Below are 14,489 nucleotides of genomic sequence, written 5' to 3' on the forward strand. Positions count from 1 at the left end.
GCTTGGTGGCGAGCCACCATTTAAATTTGCCACAATCTTCCTAATGCAGGAGCAGCCTAAGTCACTTTGCTGCCTGATGGGCCAGAATCCTCCTCTGCATCTGTGGGCACACGTCAGCTAGTGCCCAGATCCATTCTCCTACAGCGCCCTGCCACTTACCCACCTCACCCTCCGCCTCTGCAGCCTGTGGTGGTTGCCTCACCCTGATTAAAAGCAAAATTAAAACCATAGAACAGTAGAGTGATATGGGTCATCTAGACTAGGCTTCCAGACTAAGCAATCCAGTACGTATTATTATTATTATTTTAATGGTGTGTGGGAGCAGGGCAAGCATCAAGGCTGGGCTTTGCTCGGGTCCTGTCAACTTCCTGCTGGTGATAAGCCTGTTTTCAGTGCAGTGTTTAGGACTTTAGGGTTGCAAATCCAGGATATACCCCAAAGTAAACCAGGATAAAGGGGTATGGACTATTCTGGAACCAAAGCATAATTTATCATAATCCTGACTGTACAAAATGAGGGAGGAGGTGGAGGAACGATGAAACTGGACAAAGGCCAAAGTAACTCCTTGGCCCTGAAGGCACAATGTCTGAATTCTTCCATGTATCAATAGGGGAACATCACCAAATCTCCAGCTCCCCACAGGAAAGTACTTCCCACATTTTAACAGGTATAATACATATTAGCAACTCCTGTCCTCACACAACTACATTGTTTTTCTTCTTCAGGCCAGTCTGGTCATGCCAAAACAATCTGGCAGTGTCAGGAACAAATTTGTCAAATGGGATGACATGAAAAGATAGCCCTGAACTTACTCAGGAAGAATTCGAAAAGAAAACAATCACCATGGTTACATGCACGATAAAGAAGCGAGAGCACTGAAGTGTTTATTCTGTGTAGAGGGTTTTTTTTACTTTTGTTGGCGTGGACTTTTTATTCTTTCTCTGACCGCACTGTTGCAACACAAAGCATTAAAAAAAATCCTAATGAGAATACAGTACAAGCCTCAAGCAATCTTGTCAAAGATATTTACAATTATAATAGTTAGGATGTCCAAAGGAAATAGATGGGGTTATAGATTAACTGGCCATGTGAGTGAGCTGGAAGGGGAAAGGGTGATCAGATTCCAAACTCATGCTAGCCTGCATCGTGTTTTGCATTTGCACTGCTTGTTTGAACAGTGGATGTTCTGTAATAAGTAAGTAAGTAATAAGTGTGAAAGCAAAAACAAATGAATGTCATGCTTTAATTCCCACTTGACATTCCTCCAAACAGTTATTCTTACATAATTATTTACCATCAGCTGTGATGGCAGAGAAACTGCTTTGTATGCAAAAGATCCCAAGTTTGAACCCCATTGTCTCCACATCAAGCTGGGAAATATCCCATGATTTTATTGGAGATGTAATGCAGATAATGCTTCTTTAAAACACATGTTTTACAATGCCCTGTACTTAGTAAGTTTTGGGAGAAAATAGTGTATTATATAAATATGACACTGTGGAAAAAGCTAAAATTTCCAGAGGATATTCTTCTTTTGAACTATATACTTACTAAGTGGAATTTGACAACTAGATAATGTATATGGGTTCTCCATACCCTTACTAGGGCCGAAAGGCTGATATTACTGCACTGGAAAAATAAATGTACAGCTCCATTTATTCAGTGGATGGAAGACCTGACTCCACTTGCCACTAAAAGCTAATTGCTTATAGACAGAGACTGACTTTGCATGGACAGGTATAATGAATTGAACTCATTTATACAAAATGCAGTAGGTTAATTTTTTTAATTGTTAACTGTTAACAATTGGTGTATTAATATACTATATTTCTTTCCTCTCTCTCTCTTTTCTTTTCTTCTTTTTTAAAAAGAAGGCTCTGAGCTCACTTGCCTTCTCATGCTCCTCCCCACCCCCAGCGCATGATGCCAAAACTGTATATTCAAGCAGCGTAGAAGAACATTGCATATAAAACTCCGAGGGAAGAGTCCAGTTGACTTCGATCAAGATTTACAAAGCATTCGCCATTTTGCCAAGAGCCTGTGTAAAGCTGAGATTAGAACAAAGGATACTGGGATAATATCATGAAGAAGTCAAAGTGATAACTCTTACAGATAAAGCAGGATCACATAGCAGTATCAGTAATGTGCTTTGTCTTCCGTAAAACCCAAATTCCAAATTCTACTGATCAGTATTAAGATATGCAAGAGCTGGTCATAGATTTTCAAGACGATCTGCAAATTAATAGCAGTCAAAGAAGAAAACTTAAATTTGTATTCCACCCTTCCTTGAATGAGCTCATGTCTATGTCCATGGGGTTAGTTAGCCAATGGCAATTCTATTCCTGCAGTAGTCCTGTGAATTGGTTAGGCTGAGAAGTAGTGAGCAACTCAAGGTTACTTACCACACAATCCCAGGCACATTTAGAAGCAAGTTCCGTTGAAGTAAAAGCTTACTTCTAGTAAATGTTCATAGTAAAAGGTAAAGGACCCCTGGACAGTTAAGTCCAGTCAAAGGCAACTACATGGTACCTCAGGTTACATACGCTTCAGGTTACAGACTCCGCTAACCCAGAAATAGTGCTTCAGGTTAAGAACTTTGCTTCAGGATGAGAACAGAAATTGTGCTCTGGCGGCGTGGCAGCAGCAGCAGAAGGCCCCATTAGCTAAAGTGATACTTCAGGTTAAGAACAGTTTCAGGTTAAGTACAGACCTCCAGACCGCCAGCGTTTGTCCACCAACAACTTTCTAGGTCATGTGGCCAGCCTGACTAAACCGCTTCAAGTCTCACACATCTGATGAGGGCATGAGACCCCCACCCCTAAAGCCTAGAAATTAATAAATGGTAGGATTTTGATTATTTGGGAAGGGAGGATATAAGCTACAGAGGAATTCCTGAGCTAGCCTAGCAAAGTGACCTGGCCAAGCTAGGGCCATTAAGAAGAAACAATACAGGGCCACTGAGAGCCATTGGCAATGCAATAGAACTGTCCTCCCTCCTTGCCCTGAGGTGTTAACAGAGACTGGGGTTTAGAAGGTTGCCAGGGTAACTAGGTGTGAGGTGACAGGAAAAGAGAGTTTTTAGCAGGGTGTTCTTAGAAAAAGAAGGAAGAAGAAAGACAGAGATCCATCTTGGGCAGGTTGGCTGAGGGCTGGCTGCACTGCTGTGGGGGACAAGCCCCTCTTGAAATGACCATGCTGTAAGGTCTGGACTCCCTCCATGCAGACTGAGGGCGTAAATAGGTGGATGAACCATGTTTCTTAAAGCAATGACAGTCTCCACCATGTCTCAATTCTTAAGGAACACACACGCTGGGTGAGTGCCTGGAACCCCTTGTGATCTTTCTATTGCTCAGCTGAGAGTGGAGGTGGCACCCAACTTTTGTAAAAATATATAGAAGCTAACAAAGAGGAAATCCAGGTTCGGTTCTAACTAAGTTTTTAATTTAAATATTGAATAAGCTATGAGATGAAGCAATGTGTCACAGAGTGCTTCCCCCAGCCAACATTAATACCAAATAGGAAGTACCTTGTACAAAAGATACCTACTAGCACAGAGCTTTGAAGTTTAAGCTACTGATTGCGTGTCACATTTCCTGTTCCAGTTACGGTGGTCCTGCTAGCCCATTTGGCTGTTAGCAATCACGAAAGAGATTGGCACAGTTCCCATGTGGATTGACAGTATCAGATTCACTTACAACAGCCAACTCTTACAGAAGCCATTTGTCCATTACCCTTGCCTATTTCTCTTGTTTTATACTAAGGAAGGGTGGATACCAGGTTGTTTAGTGGGGGGGGGGGGAATTTTAGTTAAAATTATAGCCCCAGAGAGGGGAATTGTTATAAGACATCTAAGGTCATAAATAAAATGAATGTTCATGAGTTCATGAGTGCACAAGGGAAAAACACATACATAAACCACATGTTTGAAATAGTATAGGAGAGCAATACTGAAGCCATCTTGACTCTTAACGACCCCAAATATTTCCTCTGCAGAAGGAAATATCTTGGAAACACTTTTCCTAATAGTTCTTTCCGCTTACAAATTCTTCAAATCCTGTCAAAAGGGCATATTTTGTGTATGAACAGAAGGCAGCTTGTGTGGTCTCCGTGTCTTTTGCCAAGGGAGTGGAGAAACAGCTTGAGGGATAACTTTGAGCAGACTACTAGCAGTAAAGGAGAGGATTATACAGTCTCTCTTTTGGTATTCTCTATGGTAGTCCCCAAGGTATCTTTTCAATAACAAATAAATCGGGCCCAAAAAGTGCAATGTGTAACTAGCAGTCTGGCCCCAAAGAACATCACTTTTCTAAACAGCTCATTTTAACATACAAGTTTGTATTACCACTTTGAGCCGGGTAACTGTTTAGGCAACATGTGAGCAAGTGAGGCTGCTGCAAGATTAATTTTTATTAAGTCTTTTTCACAACATCAGGGCTGCTTAAGCTTATGTCAATTAAATTTATATCCAGATAATTAAACATTCATTTGGAACATCAACTCTGTCCTCAAAGGCTCAGGCAAGTGACACCTGGGTCATTTCATCTCTGCAGGCTGCAAAGCATTAATGGATGAAAGAAAGAAACCCTCAGCAGGTCTGTATTAATTATCTTTCCACCTCTCCTCATACTGCCCTCATGGAAGATAAGGGTCACTGCAAGTCAGAATGACCTAGCCAGAAGCTTCCCACTCGCTCCATTGTCGAATTACCCAATTTTTCACACTGAAAAGCCAGATCATTGCATTCACATAGTGCAGACTCCTAAGCCAAGCCTCCACCTCCACTCACCAGCCAGTGCAAAGCAGTTCTTTGTACAGCTCCCATCAATTCCATTTTCTGCCTAGCAGTATTTCAGTGTTAAAGAGTTTTGCCATAGGAATAAATAATCATTCAATAGCTAGAATGCATAAAGGACAAGGTTACAGTCAGGAAAATTATAATAACAGTTTGCTTTCTTCCCATTTCCACCTGAATCCACACACACACAGAGAGAGAGATTTAATGGTTTTTTATTGAACTAAGGTACCAAATGTGAAAATCAGACTGCATTTCAGAGCATTCTCAAGGCTAAACTAGAGGGCAGGTGATCCACATTTTTAAGCACAGATTTCTCCCAGCCATAAAGAAAGTGGGTACATATTTTTAAGCAAATGAGTCACACAGGTGAGGAGTACAGAGCCGTCCCGCTGCAGTTTCTTAAGTCTGCCTGCTTGCCCGCCCCACAACATACACTAGCACTGGGCATGGGCATGGCCCGAGGGCAGGGAGGCAGCCACCCCGTAAATCAGGTAAATAAACATAATTACTTAGCTAAGAGTAGAAGTGATCAGAATATTTGAAATTGAAACGCTTGCTGAGGTCACTTTGATGATGTTGTGGCACATTCTAGTGAAACAACTGGCAACCCAACTGAGCAATAGGCGTGGCTTCTGGGAACTGACCGATCACGTCACAGGTAGCTCGGTTCTGGAACAGGTGCCCTGCCCCCTTCCTCATGGAGTTGCCCATGCACCAGGAGCTTCCCTCCTCCAGTGCTGGACTGGAGAAAAGTGCTTGGAGAGAGGGGCAGTAGTTGGAAAGGTAAGCAGCTTCAGAAGAAAGTGTTCCATGGACATAGCCAGGCTTTATGTTGGGAGGGGGGAAGGCTTCATGTTGTGGGGGGTCAGAACCTCAGTTAGTTAAGTATTTTTTATTGATTTACTTGATGTGGGGGCTGCTGCCCTCCTGCTTCCCCTCCCCCCCGGCTACTCCCATGGCTTCTGAACCCCTCATTTTTCAGTTAACACTGGAAGCCTCGTCTTTCTACATGATTAGGGAAGGCACATTTTCAGTGCAAGGATCTGCCGCCATTGTGACTTGCCTCTGCCTTGTTAGGAGAGGAAATCTACTAACTCAGTGTGACAAGATTTGGCTGAGCAGATATCAAATAATCATCTGGCTCAAAAAGGCAGAACGGCGGGTTACGCAATACTCGCCCCTGACTTGAGCTGCCCTGTATAATGTACAAAAAATGTTGGTGGTTTCAAGTTGAGCCAAAGGGACCAGCAGGAGGGGTAAGGGGATATGAAAAGGGAGGAGGTTACAATTAGAATGCATTGCATGCTTTACATGCAAAAGGTCTCGCCAGCATCTCCAGGTAAGCCTAAAAAGGACTCCTGCGTGAAACTGTCGAAAACCACTGCCAGTCAAGAGTACACAACTACAGAGCTGGGTGAACCAGTGGACTTGGTCTACGGCAGCTTCGGCTGTTTCTAATAAGCCATATTACGATTATGATCATCTCCCTTGCTCTATAGAATCTGTCCCATTTGATTACTAGTGATCTGACCATCTAAGCTGCCATGCACCATGAAAATGTATACAAATGTGCCTAGAAAAGATGTTTGACAACATCTTAGGAGAACGCAAGGTTATTGCACTAGTACTGCATCAATCACACGCTTGCCTAGACTGACTGCAGCATTTGAGGAAAATTGGCGGGGGAGCCTTATGACATCTCTTCTTTCCACATGTCCCTGCAAATCTGGAAAGGTAGAACTGATACCTCATTTTCTTATGTTTTTCTCCTTTTATTGTGATATTTACTGAGATTTTTACTGAGCTCTTTTCACAGAGATTCTCAGGACAATATGGTGCATTTTGTGCTTTTAAAAAATTCTTTTTAAATCAGAATGCATCCACATTTTCCAGTGTGGCTAAATATTGTGTTGCTGCATGTAAAGCTCACCAGGGACTGATTTTGGCAGAGTTATAATTTTGTTTTCCATGCCTGGTGTTTTATAACACAATACAGTCCCTACCAATTTCATTTTCGCGGTTCTCCATTTTGTTTGGTTTGGTATTATTTTACATATTTCTGCAAAGTTTGTTTTCTCTTTAATACTAATGATTGACCATAATAAGGAGGTTGACTGATGGACAGACTGATTTTCACACACCTGGATTGGTCTACAACTATACCACTCATGATGACAACGAAGTATCTGTGGTGTTAACTTGGCAGCATGCTTGCAAGAAGAGAGAACAGTGACTTTTATGTTGTTTTCATACAGCGTGTAAACTCTTCATTCATTACTATAGCCAGTGGACCATGGACATCTATCTTTATAGGAGGAAGGGCCTCAGGAATTGTGAATTTCTCCTGCCTGATTTCATCCTGTTCTGATGGCCTGAAAAATTAAAGGGGAGGTTGCTGATGACTATGAGGATGAGGCATGTCAATAAGGCAAGATCACTCATAGTTCTCTCCCTGCTTAAAGGCTGCAGTGAATGGAAGCTTGCCAGTATTCTATCTACCACACCCAGCTTACCTGAGATGAAGGACATTTCAGCGTCACTGGCTTAAATAAAGGGTGTAGCCCACAGAAAGGACAGGCTGCAGCGTGCTGTCCTGACTTTATCTCAAAGCCTGATGGAAGGAAAGCCTCACTTTCCCCCCTTATCCAGACTTATTTAATAGTCCACCACTGGATTAGCTGCAGCGCTCCATCTCCATGGATAAACCTTTTTGATTTTAGTTCTAGAACCACACGGAGTTCTCCCGCATTTGGGTGTTGCTGATTTTGCTGTTCTCCACCTGCTCCCCACAGTGCCTGATTGAAAGAGGTGTATTAATGAGCCAAATTCCTTCTCCATCAAGTCAAACCTTGGGAGAAATTGAGATAATCAAGTCTGACAACACAGGAGAAGCTGAATCAATAGCAGGGCATGTTCTGCAATCTTCCTGCCTGTCATTTCAGGGAAACAGAAAAGGTATTATTAGGTGGTTTGAAAATTCTTTCCCATTAGGTCTTTACTGTTTTGCAAGTATCCTCTTTCTGTGTGCGGGTTGTTGCATGTAAGCCTAAGAGAGCTACCAATTACAGAATCTGCTAAATGCCTGGCATCTTTTTACAAAATCGTGTCAACATTTTTGACACCACCTTCCTTTCTCAGCAAGCGCCTTCACTGAGACACTTAACCTACTCCAGTTTTATTTAGTGCTAACGAGCACAACCAGGAATTAGAATATTGGTGAAATGCCAAAACTTTGGGGAAGTTTTTCAGATTGACCATAAGTGATACAAGGAGATAACATTTCCAGATATTAAGCAGGAACTCTGTAATAAAAATGAATCCTTCTTTCTTTCTTTCTTTCTTTCTTTCTTTCTTTCTTAGCTGTGCAAAATTTGACCCTGACTCCACTCCCTGTTCACTTTTGCCATTGATGATACTTTTGGTCTAGAACAGTGTTTCTCAAAGAGTGCGGCCTTCCAGTGGTCCTTGGTCCACTTTCAGGTGGGCCTCAACGCCACATCTTGCTCAAGGCCTCCTCAGCTGCCTGTCACTTGCCCCCTCACTACTCTATAGCCCTTTAGCTAGACCAACGCCAGCGCCAGCAACTTCTCCCATGCTAAGTAACAGTGGCTGGGGGACAACGAGTTTTGACTTTGTGTGTGTCCCTCCTCTGAGGGGAAATGGCTGGATGAGGTGATGGAGGAAACTAGAAAGCGAAATAAAAGGTGAGGGATAGCTCAGTCTGTAGAGCATGAGACTCTTTTAATCTCAGGGTTGTGGGTTCAGGTTAGATGAAAGATCCCTGCATTGAAGGGGGTTGGGACTAGATGATGGTCATTGTCCCATCCAATTCTAAGATTCTTAAATGTATGGAATTTGGCAGCAACAAACCAAACAGACACGGAATTGAAAAAGGAATAAGGGGGAAAGCTGTTGTAGGAGAAAGAAGTGAATGTAGGAGGGAGTGAGGAAAGAAACTGGCATAGTGGTGGTGAGGAGAATAAGTATGAGCTGAATGTGAAGGGAGAATAATTTACAGGAGAGGGATAAAAATACTTTGAGACACATGTGGGGGCGAGAAAAGAAAAAATATATAAAAGAAAAAGAGGCTGATACAATATCTACAGAAGAAATGTCTGTCGTTCGCTTAAGGAAAGCTCATTGCCACAAGGAAAGCTCTTCAGCAAAAAAATATAGCAATTTCCAGTGTGATGTTTTAATTCCTCCCCTGGTGTTGGGAGTGTTCCCTATTGGGACCCTGGAGATCCACTGCCAGTGCATGTGGCACTACTTTACAATATTGCACTACTTGATGGACTAGTGGACCTGACTCAGCATAAGACAGCTTCCTCTGCTTCATCATGGATAAAACTAAAGATTTCTACACCTTGCAAAATATTTTATCCCCAAACCAACACTTGCCAGGAAAAACGAATGGAAAAATAAAACAAGCAACACAGGGAATAAAAACGCTGCCTTTCCTCCCCACATATAAGCAACTTCAGCCCTTCATATCAAATTATTCCAACAGCCACAATTGAATGCAGGCTTTCAGCCTTATATAATCAAAATCTAAAGCACAGTTTAAGAATTCTTCAAGGTTTAAGGCAGGCATAGGCAAACTCAGCCCTCCAGATGTTCTGGGACTACAGTTCCCATCATCCCTGACCACTGGTCCTGTTAGCTAGGGTTCATGGGAGCTGTAGTCCCAAAATATCTGGAGGGCCGAGTTTGCCTATGCCTGGTCTAAGGTCTGTCAGACATCCTGTCATCTCTCTAGATTTAGCAGCTAACTTGGCATCACTTGGCAGTCCTGTACAAGACAGGACAAAGCTTTCCACACAGAGGTACCAGTTTGCTAAATACCACTGTGCCCTTATAAGTCTCATTTCTGGGTTCTTTTTCTAGTATGTAGGGACAGAGGTCAGTCACCTGTGGCTCTTTCCTTATAGTAAACCTTCACTGCCATGAAGGAACATGAAGCAGCAGGGTTGAAGTCCCTCTTTTGGGGATCATTTCCACTTTGCAGGGGGCTGGCAATCTGTTTTGCTGATTGCTCTTATTCTGGATCTATGATCCTTCTGAGTGACATCGTCTCTCCTCTGTCTTCCCTGTTCCTGGCACTGTTCAATACATACCCAGTCTCTCTGTGGCTGTGACTACTATCTTCCCCAGTGGCATTGCCTAGACTGCGCAGTATACAGCCATCTGAAGGAAATCTGTAGCATTGTTTGTAATGGGTGCAGCTCTGGGGGAAATGTGTATTCCTGCACTGAATGTTCAATCCGAGTTTAGCCAATCTAAAAATGCTCCCTTTTTTTGTTTCCCATTGTGTTTTGTTTTTCTTCAAGAGACCAAAACTCACAACATTTTCTGACTTTGAGAAGGGTTTTCAGTATTGGAAAAACTTGAATCCCTCTGTACAAATTCATTAAAATGCATCTCATCACAGACATTGATAGACAACGTGGAAAGACTTTGAAAGATTAAGAATTGGTAAAACTCTGGATGCTAAAAACAGCCTTTAAGAAGAGACTGAGAAATGGCAAAACATTCTAAAAGTTGCTGTCAATGTTATCATTTTTTGTGCCCAAGACAACTTGGTACTTCATTGAGGCAATTGGAGGAAAATTTCATGGGAGCCTGGTATATTCCTCAGCAATGTTCCCCCCCCCAAAAAAAAATGTTTAGGGGTACTCTCATTTTCCTATTCCTGTTAAAAAACTGCGCCGCAATGAGGCCAAACTTAGATTCACAAAATCTTTAGGGGTATGCGTCCCCCCAGAAAACAAAGCACTGTTCCTCAGTACCTTGGAATTGATAAGACCTCAGCTAGCAGCTCACATGACCTATGTGAATGCAAGTAAATAAGTTCTGTGTTATCCCCCACCAAAAAAAATAAATATGAAAATGAGTTGATAGCAGGGAAAGCAAAGGATGAGAGATATTGGGAAAAATTAAAGCAGCAAAATATTTTTCTATCATCTTCAACTGCACCCCAAATAGTACTTAGATGGAGCAGATGAGCCAAGTTATATGGTTATGATTTTGTAAACGCCAATGAAAAAACAGGAAAGGGCATTTCAAATGATAATTTATTAAAACTGCAGGCAGATGGTTTGAAAATTAATGGCTGCCATAGTCAAGCGTATGATAATGGCAGCAGCATGGCTGGAAAATACAATGGCAAACAAGCAAGATTATCTCAGGTTTATGATTTGGTGAGATACATACCCTGTGCTGCCCACAGTTTAAATCTTGTTGGATACCAGGCTGCAAATGTTTGAGCAATGATTGTAATTTTTTTGGAACTGTACAACAACTCTTCAATTTTTTTCAGTGGTTCCACAGGAAAATAGCGAGTTTTAATGGACACACTTGGAGTTTCTTTAAAAGGTCACAGTGATACGAGGTGGTCATGCAAACAGAGAGCAATTAGTGCTTTTTGAAAGTCAGTAAATTGTGTTTTTTCAGTACTGCATGACATGGCAGATCACAGAAATTGTAGCAATGGAACAGCTTTTGGAGCACAAGATTTGATCAGACAAATAGACTTCACATTTTGTTCTGCCTTCTTCAAAGATGGGGAAGAATACTGAGTTGCATCAAACAAGTGTATATAAGAGTACTCTCTGGATGAAATTTAGCCAAACATCAAGACTGCACTTCGAGTTTATGTAACCTTACCAATGACTGTGGCATCTTGCGAACGCAGCTTTAGCAAGCTCAAGTTGATAAAGTCTCTGTTGTACTGTGAACCAAGAAAGATTGACCAGCCTTGCCTTATTATCAATCAAACATGAAGTGGTTTCACAGATTATTGTAGATGCCATAGCAAATTTGCTTCAGTCAAAGCAAGAAAAGTGAAATTTTAACTTGTTCATACACATAGATTTATAAGTAATAAAATACTGTTTAAACACATTAGACCAGATGTTTCTTTTAATCCTGCATCTCCATACTATGCCAAAGTAGATCATGTAATTTTTTCAAAATAAATAGGAACAGGAAAATAAGTATTTAAAAAAAGGTCATAAAAGAATATGATGAGTTAGTAATATAAGTTTTAGTCAGGGTTAGTAATCCAGGGTTAAGGTAAGTCAATGTATTATAGGATATTACTGATTTATGCATATAGTGTACATTGATCTACTGCTTATAGTGCATAACTGAGTTGTGTACTTTATTATTTGCTCCATTAAATTACTTGGAGCATTTAATTGATGAAATTAAAGCATTCCCATATAAACCAAGAGTAGTTAATTTCATTTTAGCAGTAATTTTTAGACAGATAATGTGGCTATTGTGGTAAAGTAATTTTTTGGTGGGCGGGGGCACTGATACAGCTCCTTGCCAAGGGTGCGAGGGTCCCTAGGTATGCCCCTGCCCAAACTCATAACAATACACTCCACAAAGTATCCTCTAATGATACACAAGGACACACACATTTACCCATCAAGGACACACACATTTACCCATCAATGCAGAGCAGATCTTAAATGTGGCACAGTTTGTTATCTTGAGAATTTCTGTTTACTACAGGCAGCTATTCCACTGTCCTGCAGGCTACCTCAGAGAGGCAGCCCTTAAAGGGTCTTTTCCAAAGCTACTGCTTCCATTCATTGCTTTTCTCTCTCCCAAACACAAAGCTCTTCCCTCAGTCAGAGGTGTTGTCCTGAGAGGCCTGAGACTCTTCAAAATAAAAACCTAGATTCAAGACTGCTTTTCAGACAGCAGGCTTACAGCTATATGCAAACTGAGGTCCTTCCTTCCATAATCCCCTACCACGCCACATCTGCCTACTGTATGTTCCAAGATGGCCTGGTCTCTGTGTTTAGCCCATAGCATTCTGGGATCATGGTCTGGTTCAAGAAATGGACCTGCCCTAAACATGACATGGGATCTTCTGAAAGCTAATAGCTTCCTGTGTTCAGAACATTCCAGAGAGGCCTCCATATCAAGAAACCATCTTGTGACAATCACCTCTCCTAAAGAGACATTCACTAGCCATCGAGGAACATCAAACAACCATTAATCTTCTTTTGCCTGACAAAGAATTTGGCCATTGGTCATGATAAGTTGTTGAGGAAGTAGTTCTGCTAATTCCCTTACAAACAGAAGAAAATGTTTCTTGAGTTGGGGAGAGGGGCATGGTATTTGTCACAAACTTCTTCTTTTTTTAATACTCCTGCAAGGCTGCAGATAAGAACATTTGTGATGTACAAAAGAGGACAGAATGTTCCACTTTCCCATTGCCTAAAAGTATACTTGTCTTGACATTACAATTAGAACATGCTGCAGTGCCTTGCATTTGAACACTCCCCTCACCCCAGCAGGTACTGCTTGTACCCTTGATAAAATGCTGATCCGTTCCTTCTAGCTCTGCTAAATACTTTCAGCTAGCCAGGAACAATAATGGTGCATTATATTTTATCCCAATAGCCCTATTACTAAGCACAAAGATGCTGGCGGTGTGAGTGACAATATCTGCATCGCCTGGATTCTTGTTTCTTGCTGTCTCCAGAGTCTCCTACTTGCTCAGTTACATGGAAACAATTTATGAACATCCTTTAGCAACATGAATGTCTGCTTGTAAGAAACTTGTTTCTTTAATCACTACTGTCAGCCTCCCTCATCCCTACTCCCCTACCCCCCCACCCCACCCCTGCCAAACCTACTGCAATTCACTGGCTTCTTGCTTTTCTCCATGGGCAGTATATATTGATGCAGCAGCAATGTTTGGAGTTTCACTTTATTGCTTTGGGCATAAAATCACACAAAAGGAACACGGATATAAGGGAAGACACAGTCATTTTCATGCCCAGAATATACTTTGAAAGACATTTATTACAATATAATTTTGCCTTCCCTTAAAATGTATTCATGGAAAAAATCATATTCGCATAGATTTCATGTTAATAGAGCCTTCTGCACCCTGATCTTAAAACATACTGGCCACTGTATGGAGGCCCACTGTAAAGTGTGTTCTGAGCCTTTGGGTGGGCCTAAGGCATGTGCAGAGCCATCTCTGCCTTTGACTTTATTCATCTCCCTTCCAACAGGCAATTCTGCATAGCATCAAAAATAATAATAGAATCATGCTGCATTAGAAACTGCTTTCAAAACTTCCCCAAGGTTTGGAATAGATTTGTGTCATGGTGGGGTGGGGGCTGCAACTGAGAGATGAAGAAAGTGGAGCCCTTCAAGGATTGGCTTGGGGACATGTACTTTTTAGCATATTCATAAATGATATGGAGTTAGGAATGAGCAGTAATGTAGACAAGTTTGCTGATTAAGCCCAGCTGTTCAGAGAAGTTGAAACACATAAGAAGTGGCAAAAGCTTAATAATAAATAATGATAATGATAATGATAATGATATATTACTGTTGTTGTTGTTGTTGTTGTTGTTACCCTGCCCATCTGACTGGGTTTCTCCAGCCACTCTGGGCAGCTTCCAACAAAATATTAAATCTCTCTCCAGGCTGCATAAATGGGCAGTAAAACAGCAGATGCTGTTCAACGTCAGCAAGTGTACACCAGTAGTAGTCAGCAGTGCTTATCTGACCTTCTGCAACTGCAGTCACTGCACCTTCCTAGGAGGGGTGAAATGGCAGTGAGGATGGTGTGGTACAAACGCACCAATGGGAGCAGTGAAATGGCTCTGCTATTGTGTTTGCACCACACCGACTGACCTCCCGCCTTGTACCTCCCCAT

At 41.7% G+C, this 14,489-nt stretch overlaps 1 long non-coding RNA gene across 1 annotated transcript; it reads left to right on the forward strand.

Annotated features, from left to right (window-relative positions):
- The first annotated feature begins 5,496 nt into the window (after window positions 1-5,496).
- LOC309366774 lies at window positions 5,497-11,546 on the forward strand. Its single transcript, XR_014166867.1, has 3 exons — window positions 5,497-5,578; window positions 7,588-7,750; window positions 11,115-11,546. It is a non-coding gene; the product is annotated as an uncharacterized lncRNA (long non-coding RNA).
- The last annotated feature ends 2,943 nt before the right edge of the window (window positions 11,547-14,489 follow it).

The sequence above is a fragment of the Podarcis melisellensis genome, assembly GCF_964234715.1.
Source record: "Podarcis melisellensis genome assembly, chromosome: 3".
Taxonomy (NCBI): Eukaryota; Metazoa; Chordata; class Lepidosauria; order Squamata; family Lacertidae; genus Podarcis; species Podarcis melisellensis.